General features: G+C 39.4%; 1 protein-coding gene across 3 annotated transcripts in view; it reads left to right on the forward strand.

Moving 5' to 3' along the window:
- Window positions 1-21,486, forward strand: part of ANO4 (anoctamin 4) — a 218,042-nt gene that overhangs the window by 19,566 nt on the left and 176,990 nt on the right. Inside the window, exon 1 of one of the 3 annotated variants that reach the window (XM_068668872.1) lies at window positions 12,240-12,614. The exons of the other annotated variants lie outside the window; for them this stretch is intronic. The gene's annotated coding sequence lies outside the window, so the exon portion shown is untranslated. Of the gene's footprint in view, window positions 1-12,239; window positions 12,615-21,486 lie in introns of those variants that run through there. 3 annotated transcript variants of the gene reach the window in all.

Raw genomic sequence — 21,486 nt, forward strand, 5'->3', positions numbered from 1 at the left:
TGCACTGAGAAGACATTTGTTCTGTCCTGATTCCTTTGTTCATCCTTTTTCACTGCGATGCCACTATTGCCTTTCCTAGTAAATGCAAAAAACAACCCTGTTTGTGGCAAGCAGAGACCCGAGTAGCCAGTGCAGCAGAAACTCTGGAGGTCCATTTTGTGCTACAAGCTGTCATTGCATCACTGGCATTGGAATATCTTCAGTGGGATTTGTGCCTTGGAAAACTGTAGCTGTCCTCTGCCCAAGCAACTCCTGCTGCCTGGCCTCAAGAGGCAGGGAGGCTGTGGAGGCACTCGTAGCAGGGTGTGCCCAGAAACGCCTCTGCACAGGAAGAGGGGCAGCGCTGTGAGGAGGCACACACTCTGGCCCTGCAGCATCCACGCTGCACATGGATCCATGGCAACGCAAGCCAGCTCATTTCCACATCTGTCTAGATGGAAATAACAAAAACAGAGTTAAATGTGAATGTGTGCAAGGGGCAGGGTGGTTAAGCTCAACAAAAGGAGAGAACATGGGCACTTGGTTAGTGTGTAACAGCCAAATGCAAGGGCATAGTGTTGTGCTGCTCTGTATATCCTTCTGCACTTAACATCTACACCCAGGTTATCAAAAAATAAAATATCCTGAAGCATCTTCGGTGTTATGAAATACCTTATTGTCATTGAATGAACCCAGAAGCAGAGAGGTGAGGTGCAGCTCTCGGCTGAGGCCTGCCAAAGCTGAGGAGTTGTGTGCAGGACACTTAGCAGACACCTGCATCTTCTTGCTGAAGGGAGGAAGGGAGCTGGGTGCTCTGCTGCATTGCCAGCAAGCACCAGAGCCTATGTTGCGTATCAAATTGAAACCTAAACTTTCAAAATATTTATATTATTTCCACTGGTTGATAGCGTTCCAAAAGATAATTAAAAATTAATAATAATAATAAAAATCTGTGCGAGTACTGCATGATCAGGGAAGTTAGGGATTTAATCACATGCATTCAAGCACCACTGAGCACCTTGTGATAAAACTGAATGTCCTGAAACCCAGCTCTCTCCTTGGGAAATCACCTTTCATATGCCCAGAGATGAAAAAGGGGCTCCTATGGGTCTGTCAGGGCAGAGCCCTGCAGCTAGGGCCTGTCCCACTACCCAGCAGGGCAGCTGGGGGCACCATACACCTCTCTGGGGACAGGCCACGCTGGGACATCTGCCCAGGGCTGGGGCTAGGATCAGACCCAATGAGGACCCTCTGCAGGCTCACAGCCTGGCCTGGGAGCTGTCCCTGCAAGACTCCTGGTGGTGATCCGCCACCTGCTTTCCTCACTGACCTGGCTTCAGTGTCAGGGTGGTTTTGTGGCTGTACTGGTTGAACCCTGACTGGGATTGGAACACAGAGGTGCTTCTGTCCTCTTTAATTATACAGACTCCAAATGTCTTTAATCTTAGCAAGATGTTTTTCCGAGTTTACAGTTATGAGACTAACTGTTCTTCTGCTTCCAAAAATCTTGCAAATTCTTTTTGCTAGCCCCAGGCAATGAAGCAAATTCACATTTCGTGAGGGAGGAATGTGGAAGAAAATAATAATAATAATTGCTATAATTATCTGTTTGGCTTATTTTCTGTGTTCCTCAGCTGCTTATGGTGATCATTCCTTCATTTTCTTCTTACACCATACACTTTGCAATGGACTTTTAGTGTGGAAATGTCCACTAATCTGAAGAACTAAACAATTTCTTCTTCCAAGGCCATACTAGCACTTCAAATCCACACCTGATAATATAAAATGAGCCAAAATAGCAAGTTAGAAAATTGTTGTTCTGAATCTATGGTTTTGGAAAGTGTTAAACATGTCAAAATGTTGGTTTGGGGAATACAAGCAGTCTTTCTCAGGGTGAGATGGGAAAATACAGTCAGAGCATGTCTGGCTACAAAAATCTCATCCTGCTTTCAGGACTGTCTTCACTTTGTGTTTAACATCAGATGGTAATAGTATTTAAGGTGCAAAAATATAAGAGCAAATGGCCACTGGTACTTCCAACTATGCACTCCATGCACTGGCCATTAATCGGTCTTTGGTGGTACTGGAGAACTGACGGTGTATTGTACACCAGAAGTGTTTGTTTTGTTTATATTTCTCGTCTCTCTTGCCCAATTATCTCCTGTACTGTGCACAGGATTTCCCTTCACAGTGTGTGCATGGGGAGTCGCAGATGGAGCATTGTGACATATCATTAGTGCCAGCTGGACACGGCTGCTTGCATGGTGCTTTACTGCTGTCTTGCAAAGTAATCATCACCAAAGTCAGCAGTCTTTTGACCCAATGTTAGTTTCATGCAATAGCAGGAGTTAACAGTTTCTCATAAGAAAAGGGGAAATTTTATTGGTTTTATTTAGGTATGGGAAATAGTTTTAAATGCCTGCTGTAATGGAGGCCAGATAGCTGCAGAACATGAAAGCCATATTAACAAATTCCTTAACAATGGAATGGCCTGGATTGAATTAAACCAGCACTTTAGAAATAAAGAAGTTGTGCCTCTCATTGCATTCAGGTAGTTGACTTATTTCTCCCTTTCTGTATCTCATTTCTAGATGTTCTGTTTCATTCTTAAAATGTGCACCTTCATTCCCGATTCCAAGGAGGTATATGAATTTAAAACCTCTTTATCACATCAGTTGTATTACTTGCATTGTCATGCCTAAAGAGTATACCAGTTTTAAAGCGGATAGAAAGTGTTTGGCAAGGAACCTGTTTTGCTCTGTGGGGGCTTACATGGTCTGGCCAAATGAAGGTTACTTGCCCAGAAGCAGGGAGAATGGCAAAAAGCATCTGACTGAGGAATACTCATGTCTAGCATCAAAGGGCTTAGGATATTGCGTCTTTCCAACTTTTTTAAGTTTCCAAGTTGTTCAAGTTGCAGAGAGATTCTCGTCATTCTTACAGCGTTGTGAAGGCACATATGGGGAGATGGGGTAAAGTTGAGGAGGCCATTGCTGTCATGCTCTATCAGATAATGCAATGGTTAGCTTCCTACATGTGAAAAAGCTTCTGAGACCTCCTGTACATGAAAGGAGAAAGGGCAAGCTGAAATCTTTACCGCTTTACCGAGTGCACCTTCTGTCTGCTTCAGCAGAGAAAGCTGCAAGTTCAGGAAACAGATAAAGACAGGTTATTATCTTTAAGTAATACAAGTTTGTTTGTTTGTTTTTGTGTTGTTTGTTTATTTGTTTGTTTATTTGTTTGTTTGTTTGTTTGTTTTTCCACCAGGGATATTCATGTCCCATGAATCTTCTTTCCTTGCGTACATGTATGATTTATTGGTCTTTCAAGAAACTTGCTTAGAACATAAAGCAACATGAATCCCTGACGTCAATATAAATTCTTTGCAGATACTAACAAGACTAGGCCTGTTGGGCTACATCTGGATTTTCTTCCTGACTTTTCTGTTGAGTTGTGTAGGACCTCATGCTCTTAGCATGAGAAGTATAAGATGTCTTCCACATTGGCAACAAGTGTGCAAGACTGCATTGATTTCTGCTCCTTCCTACAAATGAGAAGCTGCTCTAGAGTGGTTTTTATTTTGTTGTTGTTGTTTTTGTTTGTTTGTTTTGTTTGTTTGTTTTAAATTAAAAACAACAGCAGTTAGAATGAAAATAAGAAAACTGTGAACTGTAGGCTTATGTACACAGTGGATTTGGATGCATGCATGGGAAAAATAGGTCTGGAACTAAAATTGTGAATTCAGGAGAAATTTAGTGAATAATCTTAACCAGGCAGAGCTATTGCAATGTCAGTGTCTTTTTGCTTTTGTGTTTCATTTGGGATATATTGAAATTTCCCAAACTCTTTAGAGTTTTATTGTTGTTGTTTTGTTTTTCCCCAGACTATTTATAGTTTGGGTGCTTTTCTTTTTCCAGATTATAATTTTAGGCACGTGACAATGCTTCCCAAACCTCCCTTACTTGTCCTGAGTGTCTGAGCAACAGCACAGTGATTAAGTGCAGGACCCTCTGCATTGCACATTTAGCTTCTTTGTGCCCTGAGCCTATTGGCTTCCCACCAGACAGGTGTTGAAGGTTTATATACAATGCACAGTGTTACACTACAGACATTTTCCTTTAAAGTCTCTCTCCTGAAAATGCATTTTGAAATTTTGAAAACTACTTGTCAGAATGCTTTTTTTCCCCCCGCTTTTACAATTGTCTGAATAAAGAGAAGAAAAAAAATCAATACCGGGCTTCGTAAACCCAAAACTAAATAAACCACTTCCATCTGCTTCAGTCAAAATAGCTTTCACTGTCCCAAAAAGATTCTTTACTTATGTCAGAAGAACCTGTAAAAGTAATGGTGACTCTGGTTTGAATCAATCCCCACACCCCACCACACCCCCAGTAATCCTTCAGTTTACCTGCCAAGCTGAAAGAAGAGTTGTGTTGACATCTTTAGCCTCTGGTCTTTTTCAACTTTCTATGCTGAAGAATCAACAATAGCCTAAAAATATTAAATTGTTTATTTTGGTTCACAGATTTTCATATCACATGCAGACAAAGATGAGTAAATACAGGCAATCTATTAAGTTAATCACAAACATACTCATTTCATTGCATTTTTCCATTATATTGTGTCTTACGTGCATAGTATACCATTTATTTCTTGGTGGGGAGCCAGTATTTTTCAGCTCTTTATAAAAGATCTCTTACAAGGGGATACAAGCTGCTATTAAAAGGTTTTATTGAAATACTCTTGTCAGTGGCTGGCAGTATTTGACTGTGGCCTACGGTGATGCATTTAGAAGTATAGTTCCAACTGTAGGAACTACTTCAGGATTTCTGTTTTCATTTCCTCTTGCTTTTGGTAAAACACAGATCCAACAGAATTATTGATTGTGACATTTCCAGAATTTCCTTTTTTTACATGAAAAATACGTTAAAAAATTAATCTCATGTAAGTCACAAGAGAACACTTATAAATAATCCCATTACTAAGATAAAATTAAAATGCTTCTGTAGAAGAGGATCTCCTTTAAATTTTGATTAAAGAACTAGAACATGGGGAACTCATCCCAACCTTAGTAGGCATGGCTGGCTTTTAAAAGGTCATCATTAGGTGGAGTCAATTTCCAGAGTCTGATCAACCAATTTTCAAAACTTCTCAGTATGAGGCCCTTCATATGGGAGGGAGAACACAGGATAAATTTCAGGGCCTGAAATCTCAGTGAGTACTATGGGGAGGGAATGAGGCATTAAATGCCTCTTGTGTTTGGGATTTCTGGTTTCCCTTTTGCTGTTAAAGATGTTCAGGCGTTTTATTGTGATATGTGTATGTGTGTGTATATGCATCAGTGTTTATGACTGACCAATAAATTTTGCAGTTTTATTTGTATTTAAGAGAGAGTTCTTCACTGTCATTGAGTAATTTAGCTTAGAAGGCATCTCAGGATGTTACTCCAGCCCTCCACTGAAAACAGGACCAACTTGTATCATCTTAATTAGTTTAGGATTTGGTTAGTTCAAATTAGTTTCATACCTTTAAACATGGAACAGTAGACTTCAAAACAAGACTTAATAAAATACTTTGTTGTTTCATGGAGATCTTACATTCTCAGTCATTTTTTATTATTTTAAATGATTCTTTACATGAATTTCTTAAAAATAGCAGTAAAGGTGCGAAGCATTTAGATGCTCAGCAACACTTTCTAAGTTAATATTGTAAAGTCAAATGCTTGTCTCTCATGCGCATGTCTGCATGTGTATCTCCTAACTGGTAATGTTCTTGTGTTTGCCTCCTCATGTTGTGGTGGGCTGGCATACTATCCTCTTTGGCTTGTCTACCAACTTTAGGATCTCGAGGAAGGAAGATGATCTAGCTTCTGACAGTAAAAGATAAGTGGACCTCAGTTTAATCTCTTATTGGACAGCCTGTCTTCTTAGTACTGTGGTTATCTGTACTAGGAACTAACATACAGATTGGGCTTTTTGAGATTATGTCTTTGTGTATTCTAAATCATTGCTCTCCAATGACTCATCCTGGAATTTATTTATTTTTTCTTTCAGATGAGCAGCACACTTTTTTATTTATTTACAGTAAAAACACAAAAATGTACAGCAAAATAACTTCAGCATTAAAAAAAAGCCTTTTTTTTCTCTCTTTTTTTTTTTTTTTTTTCGTCTGGATTATCTCCTGACCATCTGTTCTGGGTTTACTGTAGATAAGAGGATAAATGCTTTGTTTAAAAGAGAGATGTAATTTTTGTGGCCTATTACAAGTTTGCTTTATTTTTAGGAGTTTAATTTTTTTAAATTAGGGAAATCAAAAATTAATAGAATATTCTGTACCATCAACATGTGATCTGTGAAGTGCTTGAACTGCTTTTTGTGCTGTCACACTTGTGTTTTGATATTGTCTGTATTGTCTGTAGGAATTTTACATTCCCTGCTTCTACCCACTAGTTTTGGCTTCAGGCTACATGGCTGTGGTGTTGTTTTTTTTTTGTTTGTTGGTTTGTTTGTTTGTTACAGCTTTCTTGAAAATGCATTAATAAAACCCATACTTTGTGCTTTAAGAGGTATTACATGTATGATTTTCTTGATTTGTAAAGAGTCTTATTCTGAGGTCCTGAAGGAAATGCAGATGACACCAAGTTAGGTGCGTGTGTCGATCTGCTCGAGGGTAGGAAAGCTCTGCAGGAGGATCTGGATAGGCTGCACCGATGGGCTGAGGTCAACTCCATGAAGTTCAACAAGGCCAAGTGCCGGGTCCTGCACCTGGGGCGCAATAACCCCAAGCAGAGCTACAGGCTGGGAGATGAGTGGTTGGAGAGCTGGTAGTTTTGGTACTTCAGAAATCACTGTATGGATCATTTATTTTTTTTATTTTTTATTTTACTTTTAATTCAAGGTAGAAAATATTAGTGGTCATCTTGATTTTTCATTTCCAGCATCTTCTCTTGAATTCTCTCATGTTTTTCATTTTTCTTTCCTTTGCATTTGCATGAGCAGTTCAGAAACTCCTTTAATAAATTCCTAATGCTACATCAGGAACGTAACAAAATTACATGTGTGAAATGACATAGAATCATAGAATCATAGAATATCCTGAGTTGGAAGGGACCCTTAAGGATCATCAAGTCCAACTCTTGACACCACACAGGTCTACCCAAAAGTTCAGACCATGTGACTAAGTTCACAGTCCAATCTCTTCTTAAATTCAGACAGGCTCGGTGCAGTGACCACTTCCCTGGGGAGCCTGTTCCAGTGTGCAACCACCCTCTCCGTGAAGAACCCCCTCCTGATGTCAAGCCTAAATTTCCCCTGCCTCAGCTTAACCCCATTGCCGCGGGTCCTGTCACTGGTGTTAATGGAGAAAAGGTCTCCTGCCTCTCGACACCCCCTTACGAGGAAGTTGTAGACTGCGATGAGGTCTCCCCTCAGCCTCCTCTTCTCCAGGCTGAACAGGCCCAGTGCCCTCAGCCGTTCCTCTTAAGTCTTCACCTCCAGGCCTTTCACCATCTTCGTAGCCCTCCTCTGGACACTCTCCAACAGTTTCATGTCCTTTTTATACTGTGGTGCCCAGAACTGCACATAGTACTCGAGGTGAGGCCTCACCAGCGCAGAGGAGAGCGGGACAATCACCTCCCTTGACCTACTAGCAATGCCGTGCTTGATGCACCCCAGGACACGGTTGGCCCTCCTGGCTGCCAGGGCACACTGCTGGCTCATATTCAAGTTGCTGTCTACCACGACCCCCAGATCCCTCTCTTCTAGGCTGCTCTCCAGCGTCTCATCGCCCAGTCTGTGCGTGCAGCCAGGGTTTCCCCGTCCCAGGTGCAGGACCCGGCACTTGCTCTTATTGAACTTCATGTGGTTGGTGATCGCCCATCTCTCCAACCTATCCAGATCCCTCTGCAAGGCCTTACATGTGTGAAAGCTTGTGAACCATGAGTTTTCACTTTTCTGGAAAACAAGGATAGATAAAGTTTATCCCTGGACTGATATTGATACTTCCTGAATCATTGTTAACAGATTTGAAAAAAACTTTTTTACAATTAGAAATTGTTTATTTATCTGAAAATCATTTAACAGCATTTACTTTATGCAAGTAAAGGACATTTTGAAGAGTGAAGTCTTACAGTTGTAAAAGAAATATTTTTCCTTACTGAGGAAAATATAAAATAGAAAAAAAATAAAAATAATAAAAAATAATAAAAAATATTTTGAAATCCATGAATATTAATGTGCAATGCAGTAGAAAATAGATATGGTGTCTCTTATAGTCAGGAAAGATTTTACAGTATACTAGAAATTGAATTTTTATTTAAAATATGTTGGTCTGTCTCATTTCTTTTGTAGAAATCATAGGGTAGTCCATAATAATGTTAAAAGTAGAGATTCAATAACTTTCTGTTTTGCCTTTAGGAGAAAAAAATATCATAACCTGAGATACTTTGCTGCAACATTAACTCGATAGTTCTCTAACTAGAAACCACAAAGCAAATTGTTTTAGAATCAGCAGAAAGATACCTTCTTGTAATGTGTTTTAAAAGAACTGCTTCAGAAAAAAAAAAAAAAAAGGAAGATCGCTTATAAAAGATAACCATTGTGTGGCGTGCTGATAGACCAGACAATATCTTAAACCTACCAAGAAGATGACTAAGGAGAGACTTTGTCACAGTGCAGTGATAATGTAGAGGTTAAAGTTTTGATAACTGAAAACACTTCAGTCTAATGGATTGTAACAGTTACAAAATGGAAAATCCAAAAGTTGAGGAATGTTTGAACTGGGCATTACCAAGTACTAATTTTCCTAAGTAACCATCACCCAAGACAAAATTAGCAGAAACTTTTCTGCTTTCCTTTACTTTTGTCAAGCACCTCAAAACAGGACACTAGGGTTGTGCTGAATCCCATGGAGAGGTGCCCAAGCACTCTTAGCAAACAGGGGAGGAAAATTTTACACATTCTTACGTTCTTAATTATTATTTCTTTCCTGTCTGCTTCATTTAATTCAGAGCTTGGAAACCTTCTGCATGCAGGAGTGATCCTGACAGCTTGGGAAAATACAACAATTGCACTGAAACTGCCCACTGAAAATTTTAATATTGAAATTTGTTTTATTCCTTTATACTCAGTTCTGCTGCTTCCCTCTCCTCTGTGCAACATTCACACAGTCAGCTATTGAAGGGCACTGCAAAGCTAGGACTTGCATGCTGGCAGAGTCCATCACCCCTCTGCCTTCCAAAATTTTTCATTTTGAGCAGCTGGTGGATCAGTAGAGGCTCCAGTAGTGAGAATGAAGCTTTATTAAATCCTGGGTATCACCTTTACCTTCCAGTTCAGAAATGTTGGTTTGAACTGTTGTTACATATGTTGAGGAGGAATAGAAAGAATGGCTCTGAACCACTCAGTCCTGAGTTTGTTTTGCTTTCTGGACAAACATGTACATAGGTAGGATAAAACAAACCTCAGTTTTGATTGACATCACACCCTTCACTTTCTTTCACAAAAACAAACAATCGAACAAAAAATGACAACTTTTTTTTATTATTATTATTTTTTATTTTGTTTGCTCCTTTAACTGATGTAGAAAAACAGCTAGTTTCAGTATGTTTTTCTCAGGTGGCACTGTTCTACTGGAAGAGAAGAGAACATTAATTATCTTCTTTCTGTGGACATATATGTATTTTTCCCCCCTTTACTCCCTATACCTGAAATGGTTTGAAAGATAACATTTAGGCAGGTTGCTAGTGTTCTTGGCCACTGTTATGGCCTCACTGACCATAGTTCCTGAAGATTATGAAGAGGGCCATCTGCAAGTGAAGGGGGAGAGGAAAAATCAGGTTTCCAAAGGAATTTACTGTCATTCCCTCAGCTATAATAAACGGGTGCAAAGAAATTAGGATCTTTTGTTCACCAGAAATATGGATTCTGCACTAAATCCGCTATGAATATCTATCTGAGACTTCTTCCAGATTCTTGAAGGTGGCCTCAGAAGGAACTTAAACCTAAATTACCTGAGTGCTGAATCCTTTGCTCTTAGCTGAAAGCTTCAATTAATTGTTCTATTAGCCTTTCTACGTGCCTTTTGGGTTGTTATAGCAGTCACCAGAGAGCATCTGGATGACATCATGGCAGCTCTTCTTGCTTCTGTGGGCAGCTTCTTCTGGCACATCACATATTTACATGGGAAAAGTTGGGGAAAGACCCTGCAATCCTTTCCTTTCACAAAGATTAAATCCAATTTTATTTTTTAAGAGACTCATTGGAAAATGTTCATAGCATTGTCCACTAAATTCTGCCCGTGACCTTGCTTTCTTCTCTCCAGAGCCGGAGTGCCAATGTTTGGTTCTGTACGCATCTTTACAGGAGAAAAACAGAATTGAGAGCTTTGGTTGCAAAGGATTTGTCTCTGATTTTTCCTCTGTGTATTGCCTAGTTCAAGGCTTTGTCTATATAATATGGGGGAAAAAGCATTATTTTTTGGCTGTGGAATGAATATTAAAACATGACCTTAGGGGTGGATGTGAATAGGCTTTCTTCTGTAGTGGGTGTCTTGAGACACTTTTTGAAGGCCTCAGTTTCCTGACACTTTTCTGAAACAATAACTCACCTACTTTACCAAACACGTGGTGTGTCAAATAGTAACCTTTCTGCTAGCATTGCAATATGTTTTGAAAATCCTCTGCTGGGTTTAAATTTATTTTCTTGTGCTGCTTCCTGCTTTTTATTGTTCTCCATCCTATACTGGATATCTTTTTAATTTGGTCATTACGTGTATCTTCCTACGTGCATCTTTGTATATAGTCATTTCCCCTCTTATTTGTTTTCTTGAGGAGCTGCCCTTCACCAGTGCCTTCTATTTCTCATGCAAACATTATCTTTTTCTGTTTTATTTTATTTTAAATCTTGGTTATGACCAATCTGGTATGTCAACCTGGTATTCTTCTGTGGCAATCACTGCAGTCTAGTCATGGAATTTGCATTCTCCTTCATTATATTCGCACTTTTAAACATTTCAGAACTGACCTGCTGTATTAAGTTGGACTTCAGACTGCTAGCTTTGACTTTAGGCTGTAGAACCTCTGATTTTTATTTATTTGTTTGTTTTATGCCCCAATACATTCCTCAGTAGGTTTGTGTTGTTGCTGCATGGTGTATTTTACAAGTATGAGACACTATACTGCTGGGAATGCTTTGGTTCATTTTTCCCTCATTCCCCCAGTTAACTACAGAAGCCTTTCCACCTTCTGAAATGTGAATATCAGCTGGATGATATTCGTGTTTATCTTGTGATATGGCAGAAATCTGGGATTGACCATTTTAAACACATTTTTAAAAGGTGAACATCTAACCTTGTGTGTCTACCAGCAGAGCATCTGTTTTAATTAAATGCAAACTGCATGCTGTATTTGTCTGCTCCGCTGTGGATGGCATTGTGCAGTAGGACCAGCAGAGTTTTTCCCCATAGTCAAATGAAGGCATTTATATTTTAGAAGCAGGAACATTCTCTGGAAGTTGCAGTGCTTGGCAGCTTTAATATTGACTGCATCAATTTTCTGATTGGTTTGTTGGGTAAAATGCCATAGAATGCTTTGCATCCCTATTGCAAAGTAGGTTGAGGTCTGTCTGTGTTTGTTTATAAAATGTCCAATGGCATGGTAGGTAACAGCACAAACATCTAATGCTGTTGTCATTTGAGGGGGTTGCTGGAGGAGAACTTGGTTATATATTTTGGGGGCATCTGCTGCTCTCAGGGTTTCATGACATCATGTCAAAAACAGAGCTGGCTTTTACAAGGCAGTTCACAGCAATGGATCTGTGCTGTAAAATCTCTGACAGATTTCTTTCTCTTCCAAAGAGAAACCTTTGAAGAGGAAGGAGTTCAATGTCTGTTTATATATGGAAGCTACTGGGTAATAAATTGCAAAGTCAAATAATGCTGGGATTCAAACCTCCAAACTTTTCCATTTGTACTATTGCCCAGATGTATAAAACAGCATATCAGAGCAGAACCCAGGAAAAACCTTGTAGTTTTCAAAACACTGCTCTGCTCCTTAGAGAAGAAGACGCAGTGCAGGGAGACTGTGTGTGGGCACGGGAAAGCTTGCAGGGGTTAAGCAGCAGATTACCCTAAAAGTCTTCTTGTGCAAGCAGGGACCGCACCAGGCTGCCGTGCTTTGGACAACTGTCACGCTGGCACAACTCAGTTCCTCTGATTGGGTACTCCCAGGCACTGATTAAAAATGCTGATGCTGTCTCTGCGCTCCTTTCCACTTGGAGGAGAAATCTCATTCCCCACCCCCAAGCCCACCTCTAGCATGTAAGTAATGGTGAGAAGATGAAGATGAAAACAGTGCAGCCTGAGTGACTGGAGAAATACAGCAGTCTGCCGTAGCTGCAGTGTTATGTAGGAGTCGCCTTCAGACTTCTGACTGTAGGTTTTTCAGCACAAACTGCTTGCAGGTTTCGGAAGGCTGTGAAAGGACTTGCCTTTGGTGCGTTAGTGTTTTCTGTGTAGTATCATATTGCCTTGCTTTTCCCTGGACAGCTGTGTTCAGAACTTCATGTGGAAATCTTTCTATTGAAGAGAGATAAAAAGGATCCTTAATCTGATTCTCTTTGGATCTTTCTATTTTTATGGTAAGTGCCAGCATGTATTGGCTGAGCATAGCTTTGCTGCAGTGCTCGTGCTCTCTCCCTCTTTCTCTCTCCCTCCCCCCTTCCCCCGTCTGTTTTTCTCCCCCTGTGTTCTTAGATAAGCCTCGTGACCTTCACTCAATACTAGTCATCATTTTCATCTACTTCACAGCAGATGTTAGCCAACTAACATACAAGTTTTCTCTTGATTTTGCTCTTTCCCCTCTCCAACCCGGGGCTCTGAAGTATTGATTGCAATCTGAGCGCTGCCTCTTTGTCCTTGAAACAGGAGGCTTGAACATTGCTTGCAATTGCTCGTGTCAGCAATGGGATAAGGCTTTGGGGAACCAGAAAGAGAGGTTGGGTAAAGGTGTGACTCATTTCTGTAGGTTTGCACCTCTGTGCTGGAAGGGCACAGAAAGCCCCTGCTTGGCTAGCCATCTAGAAAACTCTGAAACCCCTCAGTGTTCAAGTGTGAGGAGTACATGTAGTTTGTGCCACTGTTTGTTACTGGCATAAGAAGGACCAGCTTTTTCAGCATTTTCAACATAAGCCTATGTCATCAGGTGCTTGTAAATTGGACCCACTGCATCTTACAAGTGCAGACTGGCTGGGACGAGAAGTTACAGCATAGGGAGCCCAATAACCCTGGTCCCGCTCTGATCTATACAGTTGCAAATTCTTAGCCTTTTGAAGTGCTTTTACAACTTTGCAGTAGAAAAGAAGTTCATTTAAATTAAATGTTTGAAAATCTGTGTTTACTTCATCCATGCTTTATTTTAACAGCTCTGATTTTGTAATTAAGAAAGGTCATTATTTAATCTACAGTCAACTGTGCCCTTAGATACCTTTTTGCTCTAGTTTGTTGCATTAGATTTAAAGTACATGCAAATATATTCCTTCTGATGGATAGATATATTTCTTCACTTTCAGTGTGAGAGAGCTGCAAATATATTAACATATGTTATATGTTTCATATTGCGAATCCATGATCTGAGTTGACTACGCATAACACTTACACACTGCAGGAATAATAAGACTTTACTAAATCTCCAAAGGTCTGCTGAAGGCAGGCATGTAGCACTGGATCAGACTCATCCCAGGCTGATCTGCCTTCAAAGCAAGGCAATGAGGTGATGTGTTCGCATACTTTTGTTTTACAGAGGTAGGATAAAAGTAAAGCTTTTGTTCTGTCTTTGCATTGCCTTGGGTTTAAACAAGAAAGATAATTATATCCAGAAACTGTTTTCATTATTTAATGTGTCTTACATTGTGGCTTAATAACAATTTTTCTGGTGATTTATTTTGTAATTCAGAAGATACTGCTTCACTTGAACTGCTTAGTTCAGCAGAGTTTGTGTACCTCCTTCCCTCTCCCAGATGAGTAAAAACTTTCAAACACTGCAGTTATTTTTGCATCCAAGTACAGAAAAGAAATGAAGGGTATTATGTCTTGTTGTATCGATAAGTGTGTGTGTTGTGGGCGGGAGGACACGCAGGGATCAGAGCAGGACACGCTGTGCTTGACACCTGCAAGGGGCACTGGGGAGAGAAGGAGGGCTTACACAGATCTGCAGGTAGGGGACTTCATGGTGCAGTGAGGTACCTGCTGCATTGCCTCCAAGGGATAAAAAAAGACACGGTAGGGGCCAGCACATAGCCCCAACGTCAGTGGCCCAAGTCAGCTGCCTCATCAGCCCATGCGTTTTGGCATCACGCTGCACCCGCTGGTGCAGCAGATCTGAGACCTGTTTCCCTCTTCAGTGATCTGTGAGGGCATGCTGCAAACCTGCCTTTCCTGCTCTCTTGGCATCTGTATAGCTCAAACAACAGCCGTCCCTAAAGCAGTCCTCCCCACTGTCCGTAACAAAAAGGCTTTGGGACCCTGTGGAGTCTGTGTGTTACTTAATTTATTTCCTTTTTTAAATGGGTGACAAAGGTGCCTGTGTTTGTTCTCTTCCTGGTTCAATAAGTGCTGACACAATTGCAGCAGCAAAGAAACTTTGGGCTGTGGAAGAGGACTGGCAGTGGTCTTGTTAGCACATGTGGGGAAACAGTCCTAAGTACCTGCAGGTCATAACACTGCTTTTGGGAGACCAAGTTTAGTCTTCTCTGGATTAAATGTAACTACTAATTATGTTTGTACATCTGCATGTGGAGCTGTTTACTGAGCCCTTTTGTTCCATAGACAATTATTGTAAACTTCAGAAGCAAGGGGATTTGCAAAATAAACATACAATCTAAATAATTATGAAGATCAGTTAAGTATGGTATGGCATTTTATTTTTTAAATGATTATTTTTAAAATCAGACATCCCCATACTTTAAAATCTACATTCTTACCCAACATTTAATCAAAAGAACTATTTTCACTTGAAAAATGACTCATGTCTAAAAGACTATCTTATAAAAGCAATTTTTTAACCTAAATGTATAATCACATTTGCCTTTTTTTCAGTAAAGGTTTAAAAGCTGAAATATATAATGTGCTTTCTGAATAGTCGTGAGACAAAAAGGAAAGGAGAAAAAAATAATAATCTTGAAGTTTTTGTTGTTGTTGTTGTTGTTTGCTTGTTTGTTTGTTTGTTTTTCCCAGTTTAAGGCACATGAGCTTGCAATGGGATGTTTATGTTTGGAACCTGATGTCTGTGTGATGCAACTGAGATGACTGTACCTAAAATTTGCCAGCATATCCTGTTGCAGACTCAGGGCCTTAAAAATAAAGATGCAATCTCCCATAAAAGCATTGAGAGGTAGAGAAAAGAGTGAATTCCCCCAAATAACAAGAAATCCAAGTAGGTAGATGTGCTTTTCTATTCTTAGGAATCCCACGAATGCTCAGATACAGGAATGCATGCATAGTACTTCCTTGTTTCACAGCATGGTGTCATGTTAATTCCTTTGCAGAGAGTGTCTGAAGACTGCATAGAAAACAACTGCAGGGAAAAAAGAAAAAAAAAAAAAAAAAAAAGCTCTGTTCCTCAGCCAGCCAAAATCACCCAATGGTCTGATGAAGTCACTGCACTATTTTTTTTTTTTTCCTGTGTATGATCAGTATGCATTCTTCATTTGATTTGTCCATAGAACCACGTTCTTTAAAACTTTATACTGCACAAATACTCAACTGCTGTATACTTTTATGTTGCAAACATATAGGGGTACATTTTGCAGAAGGCTCTTTAATTTTCCATAAAATTACTCCAGTAGTTTTATGTTTGTTATGTACTCATATCCTTTTGGACAAAACCTATGCAGTCAGCTGTTTGTTATCACTGGTTGGAGAATGCCATTAACCAGAATTACCCATGCCCCAGCTTCCTTCTGTGCCCCAGACTGGCATGGGACACTGGACTGTGCACAATGCAGAGCTTGAGTCATCAGTATCAGACAGTGCACTGGTTAGCGGTTTCCAAAGCTCATTCTGAAAACTGTTTACAACTGTTTTCAAAAGTACTGTAATACATTATATTTTTATAGAGTTCATGTAATTACATGTTATAACATATATTATAGGCATATATTATAGTCATATATTATATGATATATTAATTGTGGTTTTGTATGGTTGCTTCTTCATCCCTACCAATACAAGGACCTTAACAGGTGAGCTGTCTTCAGTCCAGGTGCTACTGGATACAACCTGGATACAGTGGATGTCCAGAAGTCCTGTGCTTGAACGCTGTGCTACATAACCTGTCAGGAGAAGTTTGGTGCTTTGGGAAATATTTTACAGGTTTTGTGTGTTGCTCATTTCCTCTGTGCCTGTGTGGAAGGTTTTGTTGTTGAGCATCATTAAATGTGCCTAACACATCTCCTGTGGATATGTTGCCCTCTAAGTACGTGCTTGCACTCTATGACTGTCAGATCTCAGGGCATCATGCTTTCTCTGTCTTTGCAACAGTATAGCATTTGTGTAGATCTATCTAACTCTTCCTTGAAACTGTGGGCTTTCAGTTCACGACATTCAGATATGCTCATGTACAACTTCTGCATAGGAAATACCAGACAGTAAGTTGAGAGGTCTTCTGTATGTTAAAGAACTTTTTATTGCATAGTATCAGTCACAACCATGCCATTCCAGATTCACTTGGAGCATCATTCAGTGGAGTTTACTCTGGGAAAGATCAAAGAACTGAGGCATTCCTGAGGGACCACTCTATCTTAGAGGTTTCTTCACATGTTCAGACACATCTGAACATAAAGTTTAATATGAAATTGTAAATTATTTACCTTCAAGTGACTCTGGAAACATTCATAGCCTTTTTTGATGTAAGGTGGGGAGAAGGCAAGACTACCTAAAGTTGAGTCAATCAACCTTAAGTGACCCTGTTCTGGTAATCTGTCATATCTCAAATCAAGAAGTTTACATTGTTCTGTTTGCAGAATAAAATGAAATACTAATCTGGTTAAAAGTTATAGGATAGCTCCTCAGTATCCTAGTGGAGGGGATTTTTGTACTGGAGCATGCTAATGCAAATGTTCAATCTCTAAGAACAACACCTCTGAATGGGATGAATATCACTGAAGCTTTGATTAAATCCCCTAATAGGGGTGCTAATAGCACACAGCTTTCTGCACATGGATGGATTTTGCCCTAGGAGAACATAAGTCAGAGAGAATATTTTCAGGAAAGCCTCGTGTTTCTATGGAGCAGACAATGGTATTAGTTTCTAAGAGCTGGATGTAGGCACAGTGCTGCAAGTCTCATCTCTCAAAATACTTTCCCTTTCTTTTACCACCTCAGGAGGAGTTGCAGCAAGCATGCCTCCAAATCCAACCCTGAGAGAACTCTGGTCCCCACCAGATGGTAAAGTCTGAATTTGATTCAGAGATTTCCAGACTCTACATGTAGGATTTAACTCTCCAAAGGCAGGCTTGCTGTCCAAGAATTTTGCATTACTTGGTCATGTGAAAGCCCATACTGTCAATGGATAAATGTATTGTTTATTTGCTTGTTTTTTCTTAATTTATTTACTTATTAAATAAACCCTCTGAATTATTCTGAATGCACTCTCTAGAATCATTTCAGTACTGGTGTTAGCTCTTTATTCTGGTGGTTAAGTGTCAGATAAGAGCTAGCAGGTCACCCACGTGAGATTAGAACCAGCAGAACAAGTGGCACCAGTCTTGCAACATAAAAAAAAAATAAAAAATTTTTGAACAGTCAGTATTTAGATGACACCAAGAAGGATTAGGGCCATGTCATGCTTGCTGTGTGATCTAAAATCTCAAAATTACGAAGGTGTGGATGCTGATTCTAGCAGGTTGGCTCCTCATGCTCTCTGCATTGGTAGAATAGTAGAAGTTAAAGATTCTAGATTATGGTTTGAAACACATCTGAGATGTCTATCCCAAATCTCCTAAAGGAGCCTATTCCTGTTTGATGTGAAGCTAGGACGAGAAGCTTCTGTATAATTTAAGCTATCTGTAGGTTTAATATCATCACTGCCGGTAGATGGTTGGTATAGATGCCTGTTTCAGGATAGATTATTTTTTTAAACTTAATCCATTTGCTCCTGCTTGTAGTCCCCTGCAGTATTGATTTAATTCATTGTTTTATATGATGCTTACAGCAAGTTAGTTTATATGGTGCCTTTAAATATAGAAAAATGATCGTGTCCCCCTTGTTTTTTGAAGGAGGGATTTAATTAACAGAATTACCTGAGAAGAGCAAGACTGAATCTTCTCTGAGCTAGGTTGCTGTAGGGAAAAGCTAGCCTGGGGATGATCTATTTTGGATCCCAAGAGATTATTCCTGTTTCAGTTCTTTTTCTTTGTCAAAACTGTTTTTCATTAAAATTAGTCACAATATTCCATGCCATAGTGGAATCCTAGAGACTTGTTCTAAACAAGCTTGGGAGTTCTTGGAGAATCAGTTCCTTTAAATACAGACTGAAACCCAAGGCTTTCTGAAGTGCATTGGTATGTCTCTGTATCCTGGCAGACCCATATACTCTCTCCATGTTTTTTATCTATCCCCCAGGCTTGTTTTAAATCTTTTCTTGTTTGTGCTCCATCTTGCTGTGTCTGTCACAGTTTTTCCTTGGCACATACTTCTTTTGCCTTTTTGCATATTGGATTACCTTCATATTTTTCTTATTTTTGGTTTTCCTTTGTTGGTTCTTCTTTGTTCTTTATAGGGATGATATCAGTGTTAGTTTTTTTTGTTTGTTTGTTTGTTTTTTGATTGTTTGGTTGGTTTTTCTTCATACTGATTGTCCTCCTTTTTTTGTTGTTTGCTTTTTGTTGTTGTTGTTGCTTTTTGATGTATTAGATATATGATGTATTTGATATATGATACTGTATTCAGTTCAGGTAGAGTCCTGCTCTGATTCAGTCCTTGGGAATCAGCAAATATGGTGTTTTTTCAAGAGACTGTTAAGCTTGTATAGAACTGGAGAACAGGAGGCAACCATAGGCAGGTTTAGCAGGACAAAAGGATTGGAACCTAAGAGACAAATGAAATGGCAATCTCATTAGCATGAATACTGTTTTCCAGAATATACTAGGAATATCATACATGTATTCTATAATTATGGACTCATGAGGTCAAAGAGCCATAATGAAGAAGAATTAGGCAATTTATACTGGCCAGAGTTATTTCAATCTTTGAGGATTAAAGCTTGCAGCACTGCTTTGGTTTATGCTCAGTGTTTTTGAGGCTATTGCCGTAAAAGTTCTTTATTTTAGATAAGAAGGGGAAAAAATGAAGGCGGTCCTGCCCTCAGGAGAAGAAAAAGAACACCTTATCTGATTTCCTATTGTCCCCATAGAAACACCTGCAGTGTTTGATTTTCTAACCTATGTCATTTAAGTAACAAACTCTTCTAGAAATAGATAGGGAGAAATTCCTGATCGCATTTAGATTAAATCCAAGGCAGTATAGTTTCCACCCATACAATTATTTTTGTTTTGTGTGGTGCCGAGTGTTGATAATTGTCCCCATTTTTCTCTCTCTACATCTTTCTATAGACCACTGGCTCAGCTTAGGTTAAGAGGTTCCTTCTAACTAGTCACACTGAAATTGTTGAACCATGGCTAGACTCAGGAGAGGTCAAGAGGTAGTAACAACACACCATATGGCTAAAATTCCTTTTTCCTTTGACAATATAGAATTTGTGATGTAGACTTCAGAAATGCCTTGGCAAGATTTGATAACCCTCTGCTTCAGCATGCTTCATGCAGCCTATTTAGTTTGCATTCATAAAAACAATAGGTTTTCAATCATTTTTATTACTATATTATGGTTAAAATCTGGTTACACAACTTTTGCAAAGCTTACATCGACATTTAGTGCCCCATGGTGAAGTTGTTGCTGTAGCTTAGTATTGCACTATTGTCACCAGAAACAACTCTGCCAACAAAAAAAAAAACCAACATATTACTTTAGATTTCTTTTAAACTAATAAGCAGTGACACCCAATCATTGTTCATATTAGTACTGAGACTTTTGCACATTAGCATACTGAAACATAATTTATTTGTGAGAAACTTCTAGGTCTTTGCTTTCCTTTAGGGCTAAAACTCAATCAGATCAGTGGTCAGGTAACTTTCTCTGATGTTTTAATTCTTCCTCTATTTCAACTTCTGTCTCTGATCTTATTTCTTCTAAGTCTTCACTCTTTGTTTTGCCATTTGCTGAACATGCTGTATCTTGACTCACTTCCAGGTTCTAATCCATTTCCCCTCCAGCATTTCTTCTTGCTCCTTCTGTTCTTTACCCACTCCTGAAACCTATTTCTGTGTCCAGATGTCCCACTCACATACCAGTGATTGTTTTTCCTCTCCCATTTCAAGTTCAAAGCTGTGAAAAAAAATGCACTCAGTCAGACCTCTGACTTAAAATACTTCAGCAGTGCTTCTTGCACAGATTAAAGTTCTTGCAAATAATGATTTCCCATTAATTGTTTGGTAAACAATACAATGACAGGTAAAGGTCACATTACAATGCAGAGGCATAACAGAAGTGCAGTGTGAAATTTCAGTATGATAATCTAATTTCCTAAACTCAAGGCAAAATGTCAGAAATGAAATTCAATACGTGTTACAGTGAGGATGTGTGGCAGGCCTCTACTTGTCTTCATGCTTCTCATGTGTCATTGTTTGCTGAAGGACACCTTGGCTCAGGGGTTACATAGGAAAGAGTAATGGTGAGGAAAGGGAGATGGGTTTGGGATATGTGCTTCTCTGCAGTCCCAAGAGGGAGAGGAGTAAGAAATAGTGTGATGGATGTGACACAGATTCACTCATTTTCAACATTTTCTTAAGGTCAGGTTTGATGACAGAAACTTTGTAAATCCAGCATCTGCTATGAGCTTTCTGCAATCATATGACATTTGTGACAATTGCTGCATGGAAACTTGTTCCTTGTCAAAGATTTACATCACCTGCTCAAGATCATACAGAAATCTGTGTCTTTGTTGAACTCAGCTCTTAAGCCTGCTCATGCCAGGCAGGCCTATTTTTCCACAGAGGGAAAAAGCGAGTTTTAGAATAGATAAACTACATTCAAATAGGCAAGGTAAAAAAAGAAAACTTATTACCTTCTGAGTTCTGAAATAGATAAAAATCCTTAGAGAGATTTTTAACAGAAAAAAAAAATGTAGATACAGAATTTGGAGTAATATTTAGGGTATTTGCTAAATAATTTTCATATCACTGCTGCTTGTCATGGCCTGTCTAAACATTCTCAGTTGTTTGCTTTCCAGGGCATATCATGATGTCTGGTTAGATTTTTATGTGATCTGAAGCTCTCACTTGTTGTGGTTGTGGTGCACTCTGGGCTAACTGACTTGCAATTGAAGTGGTGTTTCTGCTTCACTGTTGTCAAACATATGTCCTCTTTGCTTTATAGACTCCAGGGGAAAACCATGTT

This window comes from Anas acuta, chromosome 1 (assembly GCF_963932015.1).
Source record: "Anas acuta chromosome 1, bAnaAcu1.1, whole genome shotgun sequence".
Classification (NCBI taxonomy): domain Eukaryota; kingdom Metazoa; phylum Chordata; class Aves; order Anseriformes; family Anatidae; genus Anas; species Anas acuta.